This window comes from Mustela nivalis, assembly GCF_964662115.1.
Source record: "Mustela nivalis genome assembly, chromosome: 7".
NCBI lineage: Eukaryota > Metazoa > Chordata > Mammalia > Carnivora > Mustelidae > Mustela > Mustela nivalis.
In genome coordinates this window covers 138434909-138453226 of record NC_139026.1, presented here as the reverse complement: position 1 = coordinate 138453226, position 18318 = coordinate 138434909, and the positions used below count along the sequence as shown (strand labels likewise).

At 35.7% G+C, this 18318-nt stretch overlaps 1 protein-coding gene across 1 annotated transcript in view; it reads left to right on the top strand.

Moving 5' to 3' along the window:
- Positions 1-6886: 6886 nt before the first annotated feature.
- CELF2 (CUGBP Elav-like family member 2) overlaps positions 6887-18318 on the top strand; it is an 815373-nt gene continuing 803941 nt past the window's right edge. The window contains exon 1 of the mRNA XM_082738883.1: positions 6887-6922. The gene's annotated coding sequence lies outside the window, so the exon portion shown is untranslated. The remainder of the gene's footprint in view (positions 6923-18318) is intronic.

The window sequence follows — 18318 nt, the reverse complement described above, 5'->3', positions numbered from 1 at the left end:
ATGCTTGTGTGATTTCTGGGACATTTATTTAAATATAAGGCACATTACAGTATACTTCATATTTATAGACTAGACTATCCACAGATATTTCTTTGGCTTATTAGGTGTGCCATAAATCATCTTTAAAATTATGCACATAGTTTCTGCCAAGTTGAATGCTCTATATTGTTAATAGATAGTCCAATGTGTATTTACTTATGTTGTCTTTCCAATCAAATCACAATCTTCTCTACATGAGAAAGAGATTCAAAATAAAGCTTTAAATGCAGTTGATGTATAATTGACCCTTGAACAACATAGGGGTTAGAAACACTGACTCCCACATAGTCAAAAATCCATTTATAACTTTTGATTCCCCCAAAACTTAATTACTAATAGCCTATTGTTGACAGGAAGCCTTACTGATCACATCAGTAGTTGATTAACATATTTCTATGTTATGTTTAATTTGACGATATTCTTTCAATAAACTGAGCTAAGGAAAAGAAAATGGTATTAGGAAAATCCTAAGGAATAGAAAATACATTTACAGTATTTACTGTATTTATTGAAAAAATCTGCATATAAGTGGACCTGCACAGTTCTAACCCATGTTCTCCAAGTACCAACTGTATTCAAAATAGATAGTCATGTATTCTAAATAGATCAAGAACAAGAACCTTGAACTCTTGTTCTTTTGTATCCCTTACTATCTAAAACCTAAACTAAGCTACATTGGCAAGTAGAACTGCTGTAAGATGGTTAATAAATTCTAATTAAATTTAATTGTGTCACAGTTAATGCCATAAAATTATGCCTGTAGCAATTTCTTTTTCACCAATGTTATCTAGCAACTAGCCCCACCACTACAATGAAATTGTTTTGCCAGTAGCCTTCAGTTTGCTCGCTCTTTCTTCCTTTCTTTCTTTCTTTCTTTCTTTCTTTCTTTCTTTCTTTCTTTTTTTTAAGATTTTATGTATTTATTTGACAGACAGAGATCACAAATAGGCATAAAGGCAGACAGAGAGAGAGGAAGGGAAGCAGGCTCTCCGCTGAGCAGAGAACCCAATGTGGGGCTTGATCCCAGGACCCTGGGATCATGACCTGAGCCGAAGGCAGAGGCTTAACCCACTGAGCCACTAGGTGCCCCCAGCTTGCAGTTTCTACTTAATATTTTCTAGTCTCTTCCAGTCCAGATTATATATTTGAAATCTTTGCACAATTTGGTGTTCTGGAGAGGTGCAAATCATCTCACTTGACTCCTTTGACCCCGTCTTGTTCCATATTCCCCTCACTTTTCATGCCACCTCTTCATCCGTCACTTGAGCTCTTGTTTACCATCCCTGAAACTTGTCTCTTAAGTCTTGACATTTTCCTGAAGGACTTGCCCATCATTATGTGCCCATCATTTCTGTTCCATGCTCACAACTCCCATTGCTATTATCTCTTCACTGATGAGTCTTCTTGGAGCTAGATCCAGATGCTGGCCATCTTCTGTACTTTGTCCAACTGAATTCTCAAATGCACGTGTTTCAAACTAACCTTACCATCACTCACAATGCAAAACTTGCAACCTCCTTGCAGCCCCCACAGGATGAGCTGTGCTACTGTCCGTCTCTTAATCCAGGTGAAAAGTCACCCCTCCTTTCAAGCACTGAATGCGTTCTGCTGATTCTATTCAATAAACCCTGGATCACCTTGGTCAGTATAGGGACTTGAATTTCCTAGACTTTTATCTTTGCTTAAACTTTCTTAAAATACTTTCTCTCTCCAACTGATTTTTAAGGCAGCTTTGCTTCTTTCCCATATGTTCTACAAAATTCTAGCAGCCAGCTTAAGCAGGAAATGAGCATGTTTATAAAATGTTCTAGTTCTTTGCATGTCTCTCTTAACATCTGTATTCCTTGTATTTTATGTGGTTTACAATATCTTCTGCTTACATCCCGTATGTTTGCATATCAGAAGAGCAATTTATACTTTCAGTTTAGAAATAGAATTTAATGTTGATTCCCATCACAACTACCATTATACATCATGTATCACATGTTCCCAGAACCACTAGTCAGGGGACATTATGTTTAGCCATTAGAGCTCACACTCACTCATGGGCTACCTCACACTTCAGAATAGTTCAATTGTCAAATGCCTGTGTAAGAATATTTCATCAGGATAGATATGGCCGTTTAAGGTATTCTACAGTCTTTATTCTATCCAAGGCCAAGTGTCAGTTTCTGAGTCAATACTTTCATAATCTGAACACCCAAACTGAACTGTCCATAACTTTGTATATACCTGGTCCTAATGAAATGATAATGAAAATCTCCTTAAAATTCAGAATTCTATGTCTGTGTGTGCGTCTGTATAAAAACTCAAATTAAACTTACTTTTCATAAAGTTAATAAAATTGATTTAATAATGGAAACATGTTTCCAAAAACAACCCAAGAGTAGTAGACCATTTTCATGAAAGCAGTGAGGTATGTTTTGGTTATTCAGGTTTAAAGGGATTAATTATTGTATTTAGTGATTTAATAAATATGAGCAATTTCTCAGAACTCTATTGAAAGAAGAAAAAAAAATCACTCATAGGATCTTGTAATCAGTAAGACATGAGGGTCACAAAATACCCTTCATTAGGCAGTGTTTCACCACCCCAAAGACAAAAGAGTAAAATCATACTGAAGAGAGTTGATTTAGGATGAGGGAGACATTTATCAAAAAGTAATAAGATAGTCTTAAAATATGCAATAAGTTTGAAAAAATCATCAACGATAACTGAGAAAACATGTATTAATTTGATAAAGTTAAAAAAAAAAAGAACTAGCATTTCCCACCTTGACATTAAGTTTCTCTGAGAATGAACATTTAAATAGTATATGACATTAAAGTTATTGAAAGAATTTCTCAAAAACACATTTCCAGTAAATTTGTTCAGCATGTTGAAGATATGTTTCCATGATTTGAAAGCCATATAAATGTATTCTCTGCAAAGAATTCCTAACAATTCAGTAGGATATTTTTGAGAGGCTTTCTTCCCCAGATTAGCTGTGAGGTTTACAATAAAATGGTACTTGGTCTCCCAACACCAAGTAGTAACTTCTGAAGTAACAGGCTAAACGTCTACTGAAATCATGGGACTCATACATTTTCCTAAAGCCTACTCCTTTTCTAAAGTTAAGTGTTGGGATTTTTTATTTGCTTAAGACTAATATTCTGAAAATTTTACTCAGTTGGCATTGACAACCATAAAATATTCTTCTTCATTTATTTTTTTTTTAAAGATTTCATTTATTTATCAGAGAGAGAGGGGGCGAGAGCGAGCACAGGCAGACAGAATGGCAGGCAGAGGCAGAGGGAGAAGCAGGCTCCCTGCTGAGCAAGGAGCCCGATGCGGGACTCGATCCCAGGACTCGATCCCAGGACGCTGGGATCATGACCTGAGCTGCTTAACCAACTGAGCCACCCAGGCATCCCATTTTCTTCATTTAAAACAGAGATGTTCAGAATATAAACCAACGTGTGCTGCTCTATGTGTATCTGTATATACCTGAACATGTTCAAAGTGTGTTATGCTACTCACAATAATACCAAGAGTATTTCCTATTGGCATATTAGTCATTAAAATGTATCATTATAATGTAAGACACCAATTTAAAATAAGCCATTATCACCGCCTTCTTCTAGCTCTACATGTTTTTTCTGCTACATAAATTTTTTTCTACTTATTTTCAGCTATGTATCTTTCTAGAATGCTTTCCTAAAAGGAAAAGATTGAGGAAAAGCCACTTAAAATTACAGAATGCTTCAGGAAAATAAAATCTCTCCCCAATTAAATCTTTTGAAAAAAATCTGTGCCTAACACTTTCTAAGCCAAGACATGGGTTGGTTTTATTCCATTTTCTGTTGTGACACAGTACCATGATTAGCACATTGGTGTAATTTACCGCTGTTTCATTAAGGCTGATTGCCTAACTACCTGGGAAGTTAACATGTCTTCTTGAGTACTTGACCTGCCTTATTTTTCTTTGCTATTGCTTTTCATGGGAATTGAGCAAAGGCATTCATTGCTGGCAGAAAAATAATCCCGATAAAGTCTATAATACAAGGCATATATATAGCTTTGCTTTTTACCTCCTCGACTCTTTCCATTTTTGGGTGGTTTAACTTTACCATGAAACTTCAAATGACAATAAGAATGTCTGGTATTCTGCTAAATTTTTACCAACTGAGAAAGCTAAATGACATTTCTTTAAGTTATGTGGCTGATCATTTCTTTTTTGAAAATCTCACTGTAAAAAGTGAAATACATCAAAATCCTTTAAGTCAAGCTCGCTCTTTTTTAAAAATTTAATTTTTTTTCAGTGTTCCAAAATTCATTGTTTATGCATCACACCCAGTGCTCCATGCAATATGTGCCCTCCTTAATACCCACCACCAGGCTCAGCCATCCCCCCACACCTCCTCCTCAGTTTGTTTCTCAGAGTTCACAATCTCTCATGGTTTGTCTCTCCCTCCAATTTCCCCCAACTCACGTCTCCTCTCCATCTCCCAATGTCTTCCGTGTTATTCCTTACACTCCACAAGTAAGTGAAACCATATGATAATTGACTCTCTCTGCTTGACTTATTTCACTCAGCATAATCTCCTCCAGTCCCGTCCATGTTGATACAAAAGTTGGGTACTCATCCTTTCTGATGGAGGCATCATACTCCATCGTATATATGGACCACATCTTCTTTATCCATTCCTCTGTTGAAGGACATCTCTGCTCTTCCCCCAATTTGGCGACCGTGGCCATTGCTGCTATGAACATTGGGGTACAGATGGCCCTTCTTTCACTACATCTGTATCTTTGGTGTAAATACCTGGTAGTGCAATTGCAGGGTCATAGAGAAGCTCTATTTTTAATTTCTTAAGAACTCTACACACTGTTTTCCAAAGTGGCTGCACCAACTTGCATTCCCACCAACAGTGTAAGAGGGTTCCCCTTTCCCCACATTCTCTCCAACACACATTGTTTCCAGTCTTACTAATTTTGGCCATTCTAACTGGTGTAAGGTGGTATCTCAGTGTGGTTTTGATTTGAATCTCCCTGGTGGCTAATGATGATGAACATTTTTTCATGTGTCTGTTAGCCATTTGTATGTCTTCTTCGAAGAAGCATCCATTCATATCTTCTGCCCATTTTTTGACGTGATTATCTGTTTTGGGGGTGTTGAGTTTGAGGAGTTCTTTATAGATCTTGGACATCAGCCATTTGTCTGTGGTGTCATTTACAAATATCTTCTCCCATTCCATGGGTTGCCTCCTTGTTTTGTTGACTGTTTCCTTTGCTGTGCAGAAGCTTTTGATTTTGATGAAGTCAAGCTCACTATTGACTTTCAGGGATTCTGCAAATTGTGCAGAAATAGTGAAATGCATTTCAATGGCTTGAGGTAGGGATAAGGGAAAGCTGTTTTAAAAAATATGAAAACTAACAAGCAAAAGTAAATTAAATGCTGTCATATACAGTAATTATCCTATATACAAATAACTTCATGTTCACAGCCACGAGCAAAGAACCATGTGCATTATATTCTTTACTCCTTAACTGCCCACCCCAACTATGTGACATGACACAGCAATGAGTATGATCCTCTTACATTAGAGTAGTAGGACTAGCTAAGAAAATCCATATTTTAATAGGAGACCCCATGCTATATACATTTTAAGAAGCAGTGCTTCAGGTCAGGAAGCAAACTTGTATAATCCGCACTACATGCAGGCTTGTAATAACTTCCATACCAAAGTAGTCTATAGCAGCCTCCTCTGAAAAGAAAGTTTGTTGTAAATTTCCCATAAGCTATTTACATTCTGATAGAAAGGTGGACTTTATTACCTTTCATAATTCCTCTGCTACAAACTGACAAGTTATGCTGCACATTAGCCATTTTATTTTTGTTGGTAAAATTAAAGTGGTTTTCTATAGGGGATGCCTTGCATTAAGTTTGCAGTGGATAGCACATTTCTCTGTATGATTTGTAGCTATTTGCCTCAGTCATAACTACGAAAATGAACTTTTTGGATTTGGTTGTGGAGACTTTTGACATTAATATTTCAACATTTTAGAAGATTCTGGTGCTTATGGAATCTTCTTCCTGGCCCTTCTGTCCCTTGAATTATTTCCAATACTATATGCTCAAAGAAAGAAAGAAAGGAATCAAGTGAGAAGTGGAAACTGATAATTCTGGTATTTCTATCATCCCTAGAAATTTCAGTGTTTATGAGTAAAAGGAAAAGACAGGAGAGAACGTGACTTAGAGAGGAGGACAGGACAGAAAGGAATGCTATAGGATGGCACTGAACAGATGATCAGAGTAAAAATATAAATAATAATAGTAACTATAATTATTATGCATATTTAGAAAAAAAATGAAAGGTAAAAAAAAAAAAAAAAAAGCCCAAACAGAAATCAAACCCCATCATCATGAGCTATGGTACATCATTAAAATGGAAGGGAATTACATGCAAATGCTTCAAATAGAAAATGTAGAATACCTTTGCACTGATGATTTTTAGTTGTCAGGACAAGTGAGACCCAAACAGCAGTCAGAATGGTCCCAGCATGCTTGTTGCCTTTTTTGTTTGCACAGTAGCTGTCAATTCTAGCCTTGCAGGTAGTGGAACCCAGCAGGAAGAAGGGGCGGGACCCAACGTTGCAGCCTGAACTGAGAGCAAATTTAAATTACTGAGCCTTTTTTTTCCTTTTTTATTTTTCTACTCTGCGACAAACTGAAAAGATTCCAGCACGCTAATTTAACCACCCTGCTTCTTCTTCTTTGCCTTTTTTTTTGTTTTTTTTTTTTTTGGTTTTTTTTTTTTTTGTCTCCCTGCTTCCAGGATAATTAAAAGAGAAACCTGTAAAAGCAACATTCCTGTGAGCGAGTTGGTGCTGCAACGTGCTGGTAAGAAAACGCATTTAATTTTTTTATCTTTTCTCTTTTTTTTGCGCCCCCCCCCTTGGCTTTTCTTTCTTCTTCTTCTTCTTCTTCTTCTTCTTCTTCTTTTTTTTTTAAAGAGCTGAAGGCTTTGTCTGTCTAATGCAGTCATAAGCGTGGCTTTCCTGCCGTGAGGGGTTAGCATGTAATGAAAAGGTGTAATTGCCTGATATGTGACCTTCGCGTCATCCTCATAATGGGTAGTAGCAGCATTCCTATGTACCCTGTCGATGCTTCTCCCTGCGAATTGACTGGTCACCCAGCTGCAACAGGGTTAAGATTGTCGCACGATGGCAATGAGTTGTTGATTGTTTAGGGTTGGCATTTCAGTGTCCTGTCAGGGAGAATTCTTGAGTTTTCCAACTTACTCGCTTGTAGGGGAGTTTGGGTTTTAATAGGTCCGTTACAGACCATAACTGTTATGTTGTTTACTCACCAAACAGGAAGTCGACGATGAAACTTTTTTAAGGAACACTGTAATTATCCTAGACTTCCCTAGTTCCGATAATGAAACAGACTCAAGTGAGTGCTGAGTAAAGTTATTTTAATCCCTTTGATCTGTAACTAGTCAGGAGTTCATTAGACAGTCAACTGTGGAGAGCCTAGATCATTTGGGGACCTTTGACTGGCGATGCCAACGTTATTCTTTAAAAGGACAAATTCTAATTCAACCCAATTTAATTTAACAAGTATTTCTATATACTGTGCCTGGCACTGGTGCTGAAAATGTTCTTGCCTGTTATTCTGTTATGGGGAGAAACTGAAGCTAAGTAGTGTAAATTTTCAGCAACCACCTCTTTTTACTACCATTAGAACTGATCAGGTCATTTAAGACACATTTCAAAACACGTAACTGTTGACTATGAGATAAAGTTCCCAAGGTTAAATCTGCAATCAAAGCACTTCTTTTCCTTCCTTGCATGTAATTTTATGTCAATGGCAAGTATGGTCAGAACATTTGTTATTGCATTTTAATATTATAAAGAAGGAAGAAAACAAAGAAATCTTTCTTGCAAACCACACATCTCATTTGAAAATATATCCATGTGGCAAACTTTATTTGAGCTTATCCAGATTCTAGCCTCAGAGGCTGGAATATACACAGAAAGGTTTAGATTTGTCCGTGAGTCTGGCTGGATTTGGGATGAGAAACTTCGGAACAAAGATTTTCTCTTTTTTTTTTTTTGCCTTAAAAAAATACATATAAAATATTAAGGGATATTTTCTGCTGTTCTCCGTTGTTGTTTGTTAACTGTGGTGTTTTGTGGGGTTTTGGGTTTCTTTCTTTTTCTTTTTCTTTTTTTTTTTTTTTTTTTGGTGGTTGTTTTAAGTAGGTAAGTATAGATAAGTAAGATAATAGAGAGATTGTCAGAAAGAGAATGTAGTTCCCAAATGTCCATTAAGCCCTTTTTCTAAAGACTCTCCTATGAAAGTTTGAACATTGTATACCATTTGCATCTGATAGAGAATGTGACATTCCATACGCTGGTAACATTTGGTTCCCCGTCTCTGTATCTCTTCTATCTAATTGTGTCATTTCTACATTTAACAGCTCTGAACCATGCCGCCCCTTGGGTCCTCACCAATGCCCCCCAAATCATTTGAAATGTCTGAAAAGACCTGGGAACATTAGAAAATGTCAATTGTTAGAATAATTTCTGCCTCTTGCATCAAGAGAAAATACTATGTATTTAATAGTTCGTTTTTACAATCTGTTTTTATCCACCAGTAACTGTCTATTAGGAACATTTCAGTTATAATTGGAATAAATTGTTGCCCAGTAACAAGCAACTAACTGAAGCTACTTTCCATAGAATCAGCGACTAGAAATAGCTACAAAGAGCTAAGTCAAACCACAGCACCGGCATTTCTTCTTTTTTTAAAAGATTCATTTCTTTTTAATTTTACCCTTCTACTTAAATCCTTAAATTTGTTAACCAAGGTGTTTCTTCTATGAAACTGTCTAATTGACCAAAGTCCCATATATAAAGAATTAAAGGACAATAGATCTCTGAAAAAAATGTCTTTCTGATTCAAAATAAGAATGAGAGAAGATAAGCACAAGCTCTCAGACTATGAGTGTTAACAAGATTCTGGGCTAGCAATACCATTATATGTGAAGAACTGCTCATCTCTTGCAGAACGTAATGTGAAATTATGGGTTTCACTGTAGGACTCTGTCATTTGAACTAGTAATCAGTCCATAATTCTATAGATGGCTAGAGTTAAAATGATGCTTTTCCCCCATTAATAAAATATTGAATAACACTGAAATTACTTTAGTTAGATTTTACCCTATCCATATTTTCAATAGAAAAAGAACCAGTAATAACCCCACATCCCAGTATCTAAGCGTGCATAATGTCAGAATGTCTTTTCTTCTCCCCTTGCTGGAGTGCTTATGACATTACAATTTCAAGAGCAAAATTCTTTAACAGTTAGAACAGTTAGCAGTTCTACACTTGCCATGTAACTCTTGTAGCATTTGGCATAGTCTCTACATTATAATTGTACTGCATATTGAAGTAGAAAAATACCTTATAGAGAGAGTAAACATTGTTATTTCACACACAGATGTACACATAGAATTATATAGGATGCTGGAATAAAAGTATAAAGACAATGTAAATGTATAAGTCATGCTTTCTGAAAATATGTCATTTGCTCAATTCATTATAAGTGTTTACTAAGCATCAACTACGTTAGTATCTGCAGGCAATTGAAAAATGAAAAAGCCATCTCTTGGTCACCAAGGGACTTACAATGTAGTAGAAGTTTAAGTGGTAGACTAAAAAGTGTGATTTTATTAATGAGATTTTGGAAAACTTAGCAAGTGTGGGGATCTCAGGATCAAGAAAAATTCTGATGCATTGTTTCTGACTTCTTGAAACTGGCATATTCTTCAGTTCCTGCATCTTTCTCTAGTCATGTATGTGTGTCTCTTTCTCTTGGTTCTTAAAAATTACTGTTATTATCGATACAATCACAATATTGTATTTTTTTCACTATAATAAGAAAAGGAGTAAGAAATACTAAGCTGGATAACAAGAGATATCAATCCTAGTCCTTACTTACTACCACTGACTTTTTTAGCTAATCTTCTTGGACCTCTGTCTCCTCATCTTTGCAAAGAGGAAGTCGCCCCATCAGATAGCCAAGTATTTTTGATTCTGCCTAGCTGAAGATGGGTAACTTTCAAGGAAGAGAAAGGGGAATGTCTGTGTGGGAAGGCCCTGTGGTCAAGGGGTTTAAACAAAATGATGAGTTAATAAGCTGCAAGTCCTGGCCTGTGCACTGGGCAGAGTCAGTGTGTGCGTAGGCCAGTCCCTCCATGGCATACCCTCTTCTCACGTCACTGCTGTAGTAATGCCCACAGGACAAGAGAGAATCATTGCAACGAATGCTGTTCTACCATCTGTTGAGATGCTTCCACATGTGACCCAAGAGAATAAAGAGAACACTTCTCTCCTTGAAACTAAAATCTAAAATCTGTCCCTAACACTTTCTAATAATGAAATAATTCAAACATGTCACTTTATAATCTACATATTAATAATATAAAATACATTATAAATGTAAAATGGGAATGTTGTCTAATGCCTATTACTGAAACTGTCTAATATACCCATCTTATATTTCCACTGTAAATATATACATGCTTGGTTATGCTAAGTCTTATAATCATGTTGCTTTCTTCCTGCCTCCCTGGCTTTCTATTGTCTTTGTAAGAGCAAAGATTGAGACCTACATAGGATAAAAGTAGACAGAGAAACTGTTTAATTTTTTCCCCTTTTATTCTGATCCAAATGATAATTAATCCTTTAGAAACCTAGATGGATGGACAGAAGTAGAGAGAAGGTGAGCAGTTCTTCGATTATTATTGTAAGATGTGTAACAAGACAGAACTGGTGATTTCTTCATTAATTCATTGATTCTTTCATTCAAATGTTTTTAAGTGTCTGTTCTATAAAAGGCACTGAGATACCTTGGCTAAAGAAACAGATATGGTTCCGGTGCTCAAAAACTTAAAACGGCCGCAAATGGCAAGATCTTGTTCTTTTTTGTGGCTGAGTAGTACTCCATTATTTACAAACACCACATCATCTTTAGTCATTTGTTTGGGACACTTGGGCTAACTTCCCTATCTTGGCTATTATAAATAATGATGTCATAAATGTAGGAGTGCATATATTTTTACAAACTAGTGAGTTCATTTTCTTTGGGTTAAGGTCCGATAGTGGCATTACTGGATCTTATGGTGGTTCTATTTTTAATTTTTTGAGGAAACTCCATACTGTTTTCCACAGTAGCTGCACCAATCTACATTCCCACCAACAGTGTACATTCCCTTTTCTTCATATTCTCACCAACACTTGTTATTTCTTTTCTTTTTTATACTAGCCATTCTGACTTTTTAAGGTGATATCTCATGGTGGTCTTGATTTGCATTTCCCTGATGATGAGTGATATTGGGCATCTTTTCATGTGTCTGCTGTCCACCTATATGTCTTCTTTGGCAAAATACATGGATAGACTTTGAGGGTATTATTCTAGGTGAAGTAAGTTAGAGAAAGACAAATAACATACGATTTTACTTATATGTGGAATCAAAAAAAAAAAAAACTAAGCAGAAAGAGACCCATTAACATATAGAATAAACTGGTGGTTTCTGGGTAGAATGGGCTGGGAAATGGGCAAAATGGGTGAAGGGGAGGGGGAGACACAGGTTTCCAGTGATAGAATGTTTACATTACAGGGATGAAAGGTACAGCACAGGGAATATAGTCAGTGGTATTGTAATAGCCCTGTATGGTGACAGATGGTAGCTACACTTGTAGAGAGCATAACAGAATGTGTAAGTTATTGAATCACTATGCTTTACACCTGAAACTAATGTAACATTATTTGTCAACGGTACTACAGTAAAAGAAAAAGAAGGATATGGGGGGGGTGGGGGAGGCCTGATCACAAAATGGATCTTACAAGTTGTATTAAGTGCTGTGAAGAAAAGTTCGAGTGCTCTGATAGAAACTATAAGGGGAGACTGGTTGAAATTGCCAGGCTCAAAGAGAGTTGTTCTAACCCAAAGATACAGATGCTAACTTATTCTAAAGTAAAAGAAATACGTGGTTCTACTTTTTTGTGTGTCTTTGTGTAGCTGAGTTAAGGGAGTTCTTTGCTTACCTGGATTTTTATAATAACTTACTAAATGGCTCTGTGCTTCTACTGTAGTCTCTTCTTAATATGCAGCCTGAGTGGACCATTAAAAATGTAAGTCAGACGAGATCGGGCGCGTTCAGGGTGGTTTATAAAAAATAAAAAATTATATTAAAAAAAAAAACATAAATAGAAAAAAAAAATAAATAAAAATAAAAATAAAAAAAACAAAAACAAAACAAAACAAAAAATGTAAGTCAGAAGACGTTACTTCTCTACTCAAAACACTGCAATAAAGATACCTTCGAAGTCGTTTCCAAGAAAGAAAACTGGATGACTGGGGCATAGGGATGAGGGGAAGGCTGTCCTATACTATATACCCTTTTGTACCTTTTGAATTTTTATGTCATACTCATCTATTGTGAATTTGACTAAATAGGTGGAGTATATAATTTTTTCATTTAAACCTGGACGCTTTTAAGAATGAAAGGTGTTAATATTAATAATCACCGTGGGACAGCCACAGGAAAGGGAGTTGTCCAGGGCTAATAAGGATAACCTAACCCTACATTGACTCACTCCTTCCTCCTGTTGCCCTTAATATTCTAGGTACCTTCATGTATTTAAGCACAGATAGAGTACACCAGGTCTACTCCTACCTCAGGATCTTTGCATCTAATCTTCTCGAAGCCTGGATCTTTCTTCTCCTAGATATCCATATCCATTGCTCTCTCACTTCCTTCATGTTTCCCCAAATATCCCCTTCTCTGACCATTCTGTTTACAAGTACGACTCACCCTAGTCTTCCTTATCTTCCTTCACTTCTTTCTCTCCAAAGAACTCATCATTTCTGTTATAGTGTATCATATACTTTGTAATTTGTTTATCGTTGAACTTTCTCCATTAAAATAGATACTTCATGAGGGCAGACATTTTGGTCTATTTTATTTACTGCTGAATCCCTAGCATCTAGATATACCTAGTGCATAAAAAGTGCTCAATAAATACTTGTTTAATGAATGTTGGGTGTCACTGTCTTCCTAATCAGTAGGCTTAGGGCTATGTTCTGGGTTCGGTTCCCGAAGCCAGGTCTGAGTGCAGAAGTGCAGGAGACTGGGTCAAAAATGTGGGGAAGTAGAGTTAGGGAGGCTCAGAAAGACAGATCCAGAAACAGGGCCAAAAACTGAAGTAGACTATCCAAAGAGGTATCAATTTCAAGGACTCAGATGAAAGTACCAAGAGAAATGGAGACATAAGGCATTATTGGAAATGATGAGACACAACCAGTGGGTTAGACGGCAAATAGCGGCAGTAGTAGAGAGTTTCTTGGTTTTCTGTATGTGCAGAATCTACTGGAATGTGGACTGGATCATCTGAAGTAAGATGATCCAGTAACTGTGGCTTTGCTGGGATCTCTAGAAGACTTTCAGGAACTGTAGTTGACCTGAGGAACAATAAGTTGATCCAGTGAGTTATAATTAAGTGATCTAATGAGTGGTAATAAAGAAAGCAAGGTTCAAGGAATTGGGAAACATTTTACTGAAGTTGTTTTTATTGCCACATCATAGAGTCTGAAATTTTCCGTGTACTTTTTAAAATAGCACTTTAACAGTACAAATAGCATTCCTCAGAATCTACTAGTTCTGGGATGATGTAAGCAGGCCACAGAGAAATGGACAGAACAAGCTCTTCTGTTCATGTTTAGCTCCACCATATTTGTATATGAAAACAGCCCTGTAGTCTACAGATGATATTATAGGGAGATAATGCTCTCTGAATATTCAACTTCTGAAAGGTTATTATAATAACGATGTAATGGCATGCTTTCCCAGTAAGGCCATCACTTTGAAGATGTACTATTCTCTGAGTATTTCTTTTATACTACACTTAACTATTATATAGCTGACCTCTATTTAATTGAAGGACTGGGGGTAAATCCCAAAAATTCTGCCATCATTTTGAAAGATATTTGATAGTTTTTTAACCAGCTAAAGTGATGTGTACTTTACATAAAATAAACTGAACCCATGTTAAGTGTACAGTGTGAAGAGTTTGTACCAATGTGTCTCCTTGCAAAACCAACACAGTGATAGAGGGTATCATGCTAAGCGAAATAAGTCAATCAGAGAAAGACAATTATCGCACAATCTCTCTGATATGAGGAATTTCAGAGGCAGGGTGGAGGGCCATGGGGGATATGGAAGGAAAAAATGAAACAAGATGGGATCGGGAGGGAGACAAACCATAAACGACTCTTAATCTTATGAAACAAACTGAAGGTTGCTGGGGGGTAGGGATAGGGTGTCTGGGTTATGGACATTGGGGAGGGTATGTACTATGATGAATGCTATAAAATGTATAAGCCTGATGATTCACATACCCATACCCCTTGGGCAAATAAAACATTTTATGTTAATTAAAAAAAGATATCACAGAACATTTCCACTTATACAAGTTTCCTTGTGTCCCTTTGTATGTAGTCAATCCTATTCTCCACACCTTGTCTTTAGGTAACCACTGATCTGCTTTCTATCACTCCAGATTAATTTACATTTCATAAAGTTTTATGTAAATGGCACCATACCATGTATACTCTTTTGTGTCTGGCTTGTTTACTCAGCGTTAACACCTTTGAGATTCATATATATCATCACGTGCATCAGTAGGGTTTTTTTTTTTTTTTAATTGCTGAGGGGCATTCCTTTGCTTGAATATACCATATTTTGTTTATCCGTTCACATGTGGATGGACATTTGGATAGTTTCCATTTGGGAGCTGTATGAACATTCACGAACAACTCTTTATGTGGCCAGAGGAACTCTCTTCTCTCAGGCAACTAGCTATAAGTGAAAATGCTGGGTCTAATGACAGATGTATGTTTAACTATATAAGGAAAACTAAGCAGTTTTCCAAAGTACTATAAAATTTTATAGTTTTACCAGCAATGTAGGAGAGTCCTAGTTGCTAGACATCTTTGCCAATGGTTGATATTGCCAACTTTTCAGTTTTAGTCATTCTGGTGGGTATGTGGTGGTATCTTACTGTGGTTTTAATCAGCATCCCCTGCGAAGTAAGGATGTCGAACATCTTTTTATATGCATTGGCTTATTGTGAAGTTTCTGTTTAAATCTTCTGCCCATTTTTTCTCTGAATATTTAGTTGTAGAATTTCTTTTCATATTTGGAGAGAAATCTTTTTCAAATATCTGACAGAAAATATTTCCTCCCAGCAAGTGACTTTTCTTTCTATGTTTTTTTAGCTGTATCTTTCAAGGAAAAACATTTTTTAAAATTTGGATTAATCCAGAATATATCTTATAACTAATATATGAATTTTTTTTCTTCTGTACTTCATATTTTTTGTGTTCTAAAACATCTTCGCCAGTTAGTAGATGATGAAGTTTTTCTGTTTTCTCCTGTAAGTTATATAATTTTAGTTTTCATATATAGATCTATGACACATTTTCATTAATTTAATTTAATTAATTAAATTAATTTAAATGACACATTTAAAATTAAGGTTCAGTTTTTTTTATATGGTTATTCAAATACTCAAGGATCACTATTGAAAAACTCTCCCATTTAATTATCTTGAATCATTTGCCCAAAATCAATCAACCATATATGTGTTGGTTGTCTTCTAGAGTCCCTGTTGAGTGTTATAATATATGTTTTCACTAATTCCACAAGATAGAGATTACCCTAACTTTGTAGTAGGTCTTTAAAACAGGTGGTATAAGTTCTCCAACTTTGTTTTTCTTTTTCGGTATTGCTTTGGCTAGTCTAAGTTGCTTTCATTTTCATATAAATTTAGAGTTAGTTTATAAATTTTTCCCTCAAAAAGCCTGCTGAAATTTTTATTAGAGTTGTATTTAATATATAGTTCAATTTGTACAACTGACATTTTAACTACTTTGAGTCTCCCATCCATAAACATTTATTTAAGTATTCTTTATTTCAGTGATAGATTGTAATTCTGAGTAAACAAGTATTTTACAACTTTTGTTAAATTTATAAATTGAGTATACAGTGTTTTGAATGTTATTGAAGTAGAATTGTATTTTTTTATTTCATTTTTCAATTTTTGTTGCTGTTATATATGGACTTTAGGTTTTTGCATACTGACCTCCTTTACTAGTATCGTGACAAATTGACTTCTTAGTTCTAGTGGGTATTTTTTGCATGTGTATTTCTTAGGATTTTCCAAATATAATATCACCTTTTTTTTTAATATCAACTTTTGATCAAAACACTTCATCCTTTCCAATCTGTATTTTTTTTATCCCTTGTCTTAATTTACTGAAAGAGCTAGGATTTCTAGTTAAACACTGAATATAAATACTGAGAATGAATGTCCTTTACTTGTTCTCAGTTTTAGGGGGAAACATTCAGTCTTTCATCATAGAGTATGATAGAGGGAATTTCATGCATACACTTTACCACAAAAGGAATTCATTTTTTTTCCGAGAGTCTTAATAATGAAAGGGTATTGTCTTCTTATATACCAAGGATTTGATTTGCTAATATTTTGATTAAGGATTTTTGTGTCTCAGTTCGTTAAGGTACTGGTTGGCACCTTTCATCTCTTGTAATGTATTTGTCTGGTGTGCCCTCAGAATAAGACTGATATAAAATAGGGTGGGAAGTATGCCTTCCTTCTTTATTGTCTGAAAGATTTTGTGTAGAAATAGGATTTTTTCTTTCTTCCCTAGATGTTTGGTAGAATTTATCTGTAAGCTGCTCTGGGTCTGGAGTTCTTTTTGTGGGAAGACATTTAATGGCAAATTCAATTTTATTCATAAGTATAGAGTTATTTAAATTTTTTGTTTCCTTTTATGTTAGCTTTGGTCATTTGTGTTAGTCAAGGTATTTGTATATTTTATCTGAGCTATCACAATTATTACTGTAAAATGTTCATCTAATTCTCATATCCTCTGAGTATTGTAGGATCAGTAGTAGCGTCTTTTCTTTCTTAATATTAGTAGTTTGTGTTTTCTTTCTGTTTTGTTTTTTTAAATCAGTTCATTAGTTTTCTATTTCTGCTATAGCAAATTACCACAAACTTAGTGACTTAAGCAATATTTTTTTTTAAGATTTTTATTTATTTATTTGACAGACGGAGATCACAAGTAGGCAGAGAGGCAGGCAGAGAGAGGTGGGGGAAAGCAGGCTCTCCACTGAGCAGAGAGCCCGATGTGGGGCTCCATCCCAGGACCCTGGGATCATGACCTGAGCCAAAGGCAGAGGCTTTAAACCTAGGCACCCCACACAATATAAGTTTATTACATTATAGGTCTGTATATCTTAAGTCTGACAAATCTCACTGGGCCAAGGCTCTGGAGGAGGATCTATTTCCTCACTCTTTTGCATTTGGGGCAAAATTCCATACCTTACGGTTGTAGACTGAAATCTCCATTCCTTTGCTGGATATCAGCTAAGGGTCACTCACATCTTCTAGAAGTCATTTCTCGGCTTGTGGACTCTTTCTTCCATTTTGAAGGGGCAATGGTTCCTCTCATACTTCAAATCTTCCTTCTTCCATCTTATTTCTTTAACCCAACTGGGAACATTTCTCCACTTTTAGGGACCCGTTTGATGGGATTGGGCCCATCCAGATATTCTAGGATAATCTTCCCATCTCAAGGTTGTACCATTAATCAGGTATGCAAAGTTCTTCTTATAATCCAAGGTCACGTATTTACAGGTTGCAGGGATTAGAGCATAGACCTCTTTGAAGGTCCATTTTTCTGCCTTCTATGCTGGAAGCTTTCATTACTGACTTTACACTCTTTTCCTTTTTCTTATATATGCCTTGAAAGCTATACAATTTCCCCAACCACAACATTAGCTATATTCCACAAATTTTAGTTTATGTTCTCTTCATTATTATTCCTTCAGAATAATTTTATTTTGTGACTGCTTCATTTTCCCACGGTTTTTAAAAAGTATGTTACTTAATTTCTAGATACTTCAACTTTTTCTAAATAAATTCTTGTGATTTCTATTTTAATTGCATTCTAGTTTGAGAACTTACTCCATAATGTCATAATTTTTAAATTTGTGTCTTGATATAACACTAGGGTTAGAATTTGAAATGTTCATAGAAACAATGTGTATTCTGCAGTGGTTTGGTGGATTGTTCCATAATGGCCAGCTAGTTTGGTAATGTCCATTTGATCTTACATATCTTATATTTTCTTACTGATA